Source organism: Psammomys obesus, unplaced genomic scaffold, assembly GCF_907164565.1.
Source record: "Psammomys obesus unplaced genomic scaffold, mPsaObe1.curated_primary_1811, whole genome shotgun sequence".
In the NCBI taxonomy this organism is placed as follows: domain Eukaryota; kingdom Metazoa; phylum Chordata; class Mammalia; order Rodentia; family Muridae; genus Psammomys; species Psammomys obesus.
The window spans coordinates 35,617,922-35,623,687 of NW_026596079.1; positions in this window are offsets into that span (position 1 = coordinate 35,617,922).

Below are 5,766 nucleotides of genomic sequence, written 5' to 3' on the forward strand. Positions count from 1 at the left end.
GAAAGAAAGAAAGAAAGAAAGAAAGAAAGAAAGAAAGAAAGAAAGAAAGAAAGAAGGGAGGGTGGGAAGGAGGGAAAGAAGGAGCGAAGGAAGGAAGGAACAAAAAAGAAACAAACAAAAAAAGCAAAAAGAAACAAAGAAGAATGAATTGGGCAGACATAGGAACTCAGAAGGAGACAGACATCAAGAGACAGAATGGCATATGCCTGTAATGGGAACAGGGACTGCCTCTGACATGAACTGATTGGCCTGCTCTTTGATCACCGCCCCCTGAAGGGAGAGCAGCCTTACCAGGCCACAGAGGAAGACAATGCAGCCACTCCTGATGAGACCTAACAGACTAGGATTAGAAGAAAGGAAAAGAAGACCTCCCCTATCAGTGGACTTGGGAGGGGCATGCGTGGAGAAGGAGGAGGAAGGAAGGGATTGGGAGGGGAGGAGGGAGGGAACTATAGGGGGGATACAAAGTAAACAAAGTGTAATTAATAAAAAAAATAAAAATAATTTTAAAAAAAGATTAAGGCATTGGCAGGGCTATGGCGCCTTTAAAGCACTAAGGAAGAATCTTGTCCAAACCCTGCTTCAAGCTTCTATTGTGTCCTTAACTTGTGCCAATGTATCTCCAATCTCCACATAGTGTTTTCCTTTCATGTGTCTCTGATTCCCAGTTTCTACTTTTTATAATAATGGCACTGATTATATTGTATTAGGGTCTACACTACTGACCTCATTATAATGTGATTACCCTTGTTAAGATTCTAGCTCAATGGGCACATGGTGAATTACCAGAGATTAAAGACTCCAATAGTCCATCCCACAGAGGAGTGAAAGATTTATTTTATGGGCCAGTTAAGTAAGTATTGCCTAACCACACCTGATAACATCCTAAGTTAAGTGGTCTGAGTTCAAGGGAAAAAATACAAAATGAGAGGAAGAAAAGCAAATGTGTTTATCAATAGCAAAAATGTTAGTATAAGTAACAGGGTCAGACTAGTTTAAACTATAATGGTTTACATATGCCTTGTTATTTCTTTTAGAAATTAGGAACTTGTAGCTCAGGTCATGAAAGATCTACGCCAAAACACAGATCTTAGCAAAAGTGATACTAGCACTATCTAGAAAAGCAGAACCAACAGAAATGAAAAACAAAGAAATCTGCTGGAGGACGCACAGAAATTGTGCATACCCTAACAATGAACAGCAGATGGTACTAAGCTCAAAGAACATCAGCAAATAGAATAGCCAATGGTTTCAATCAGTTGGAAAACTGGAATGCTGACTCCAGATCTTACGCAAACCAGTTTCTACAGAGAAACTTGTTGTTTTTTTCTTTTTAAATGAAAACATATTTGCATTTTGATGGCACATTTCTTCAAGATTTTCAAAGCATTTCCACAAGTAGGTTTTTCAGTCTTATGAGTCATTCTGAGAAGATTGTTTTCAACATAGCATTCTGGGGTTGTTTTCATTGTAAGTGTAGAGGGCTTATTTCAGATACACTGGAGTTTCCAGAGCTGGGAGCCGGCTTTCCTGTGTAGGAAATCACCATTAGTGTGGTACTTATATATGAAAATGAACACAACATATGACTAAAGTGCAAAATGCAAAAATACAAGCAAAATAGAATTCTATATACTTATAAAAGTGTTGACATAACATGTATCTGGTTCAATCCACTCAAGTCTTTGCATGCTGCAGAAAAGGTTGGCCCTAATCTATAAGTAATGATAAATTACATAAAACTTAATCCAATCAATAAAAACATTTATGTTAGCTCTACATAATTTATCTCTAACATGGGTTAGCAATAAAACAAAGACAATAAGAGGAAAACTGCTCTTGTCCCCATTGCCCTCATTAACCAATCACTTAAATCATCCACAGCATACAGTGTATATTTCTGTGTGCCCTCTCTCAATAGGGACCAAATTGCTATTTTGCTTTTGTTCTTTTGCTGTTTGAATTGATGACAATAAAATAATTAGCTATGATAAAAGGTCCATATTCTAGCAGACAACTATTAAATAGATTGCACAATCCAGCATAGTTGTAGGGATAGACCTGACAGGAGTGGGGAGGGAACGAAGAAAACACAAACACACAGACACATAGAAAATCTGAGATTAGGAGATCTGTTCTTTCAGATGGAGAATCCTCAGCACCCTGGGATTCAGGGTGCTTATTATATACAGCTGAGCAGAGAGGACAGGCTATTACATACAGATAAACAAGAAGGCAAGGCGTAGTATAACAACGGATCAAGAGGACAAGCTTAGCTAATCTCAGTAGAAGTCTCTGTAGGGAAGCAATCTTCAGGGTATAAACGGTGGAGGGAGCAGCTATGATGAACATTTTCTGTACATTATATCAACACCCACATTCAGAACACTTTGACATTATCCAAGGCCCTTGGTATGGCTGTGCCCATGTCAACAACAACCATTCACTCAGTTATTCACACATAGGATTTCCTACCCTAGACAGTTTTCTAATCATTTAACAGATGCATAGGAACCTGCATAAATGAATCATTGTACCACTTTCCTTTTAAAGCCGTCAGCATGATTTGAATTCACTTCAGTTTCAGGTGAGTCAATAGAATATGTTTAAATTATGAAGTAACACCCCCCTCCCTCTTATTGCCTTTGGCTGTTGGCCCCTCATTATGATTAAGTCTTTGTTTTTGTTTTTTCTTTAATTTACAAATGTAGGTGCCCTTGTGTTTAGGCCATAAATGTTAATAATTGAAATGCCATCTTGTAGATTTTTATTTGGTAAGAAGTGTCCTTTTCTGTCTCTTTTGATTATTTTTTTTCTTTGTTAAATATTAGAATGGCTACATCAGTTCACTTCTTAGATCCATTTGCTTGGAAATTTTTTCCAACCCTTTACTCTGAGGTCACATTAATCTTTGATATTGAGGTGTGTTTCATGTATAGAACAGAAGGATGGCTCTTATTTTCGCATCCATTCTGTTAGTCTGTGTCTTTTTACTAGGGAATTGAGTTCATTGAGATTGAGAAATATTAATAATCAATGATTGTTAATCCCTGTTACCATGTTGTTGTTCTTGGTTGTGGTGGTGGTAGTGTATGTATGTTTCCCTTCTTTTGGCCTTATTGATGTCAGATTATTTCACATGCTTTCATGGGTGTAGTTAACCTCTTTGGGTTGGAGTTTTTTGTTGTTTTTCTAGTGTCTTCTGTAGGTATGGATTTGTAGATTTTCTTTCTCCTTTGGAGCTTATAGATCATGTGAAGCATTCACTGATTTGCAGTGTTGGAAGCAGTGTCAGTCTTCACTAGGTTCTGCCACTAATCACTTATAAGGTTCAGGGTCAAAAGACTTTTTTGATCATTACCATGTAGTCAGAGCTAGTGTTTCACCTATATGGTTTAGATATAATATATAATTTATAAACCCAATGTCCAAACAAATAGACGGGTATAACATGGCACCCTTTTTAGTAGACAAGAAAAATGAACCACAGAGAAATTAAAGCTGAGATTACACTGATTTGAAATTATAGTCTAATAATTTAACTCAAGATTTAAACCTTCAGGGACAGATGTTTTACTCCTCCATACCATAGTTAAAATGTCTCAGAGATAATATACATTCCAACACGTCCATAGTAGTGAACTGAGAAGTAAATGTCTGCATGTAACATCTGAGACGACGGCCCTCTCCTCCTCTGCTTGCTGTCAGGCATTGCTGAAGATTTGATGCCTAAATTATCAAACTCTGTTAACTCGTCCAACTATTTCAATAAAACATGAGCCATATAAAGTATATGAAAGAACTAAACTCACCAAATAAAGCATGGAAATTAGTTCAACTAAAATGCACCAACAAAAGACTACTTGTGTATGTAGTCATATATATATATATATATTTCAGAGAGAGAAATTGTTAGGCTAAATTTTATAAATCACCATAGTATCTTTTCAGAAGGGGTCACATATGGATTATTGAATGCATTATCTTAAACATTTTCCTTCTTTAATAAAATAAAAATAATCATAAAGGAAATTTATACAAATCAGCCTAAGTCATAAGTAATGTTCTGAGTAATATTAGCCACAGGAAAAAAAATAAAATTATTGCATGCCAAAATCAATTTAGAAAGCAACAACAAAATCTTTGAATTAAGGAAAATAGGAACAAAACTTAATTGTGCTGTTTTCTTTAAATTCTAACTAGTTTAGTTTTGCTTGTAATGATCTTTGAGACTGTACTCAAAATTTTCCTGGGACAAGGATGATTTCTGGATTGGCATCCATTCTCATGGGCAGAGAAGGCTGTGGAACATACATAGCAAAAAAAATGAAGCAAATAAGAAACACTGAGTTTCTAGGTGATGCTGACTTAGACGTAATTGATTCAACATTTGTTAACAGGGTTTAAAATTCATTCTTACTCAAGATATTAATATGACAACCATTAAAGGGAATTACAAAAGAAATTTATAACCTTGACCACAAAAATAGCATATCTTTCTTTAAATTCTATGCATTTAAAAACATGGCAGGGACAGTGAATTCTTTTGTAATCCCCTTTGAAGTAGCTTCAGTTTTATTTAAGCATTATCAAATAAAATAAACCAAATTCAAATGACAAAACCAAGCAAAAATTAATTAAAAAAAAAACCTAGGCAAATTGCTGATTAAAATTTGGTTTTAGTTTTTGTTGTTGTGTGTTTTTCTGTGTCAGGAGTAGAACCTAGAGATTCATATATACTCAGCAACATTCTACCTCTGTAGCTTTATTATTTCACATAATTTAAACTCCTCAAGTTTAGAAACTCTCCCGTGGAAAACATTCCAGATTATCATGAAGATCAATATACACCCTTTTCATATATTCAGTGGTCACTGGCTCAACAAGTATTTTTTTCTTTATTCAACAACTATTCATATGAAGTATAAACACTGAACCTCAGGCACTTTTCTGGGTTACAAGAATGAAACAAACAAATTCAGACTTTTATCCTCAAAGAAATTACACTCTAATGAGGGAAAAAATGATAAGAAAGACATAAGTCTTTCTTTTTAAGCTGTGACCATTTGAAAAGGTAATAAATGTTTTGAAGAAAAATGAATCAGAGGAGAGAGAAAGAGACTGACTAGTGGGAACCATTGTAATTTATGTAAGGTGGTCAGGGGAAACTTTGCCAGCCACAAGATGATGAATGGGCAAAAGCTTAAAAAGATGACGAAATGAGTCTAGGCTTGCTATGAGAAAGGGAGTTCAGACATTTCTCACGTGCCCTTTGTCACTGGCTCAAAGGAAAAACATCAAAAGATGCATTAGCAATAATGGTTACTTTTCTTATGCAGTACAGAGCTGAAAGGTTCACTATTTGTCATAAATGACTATGTCGTCACACATCTAAACTACACACAATCCAGTTTCCCTATATTCGGACAAATCTATTCTCAACATCTAATTTTTGATCTCTATGAAAATTCAATGAGACATATGAAACAGCCACAGACAATTCAGCCTTATTATAATTATAGCCAATTATAAAGTCTTGTATTTATAGTCACAGAGAAAACCTGTAAAGAATGTATGATTGTATTTAGCATTTGACACTTGTGTCTTGTACAGGAACCAATCACAAGAAATGTGAGAGAAGAAAATACGTTACTTCAAGTGTTCAGATGTGATTTAGTTATGGTCAATTACTGCCACTAAGGAATTGACACACCACAAAGTGTGTGTGTGTGTGTGTGTGTGTGTGTGTGTGTGTGTGTGTGTGTG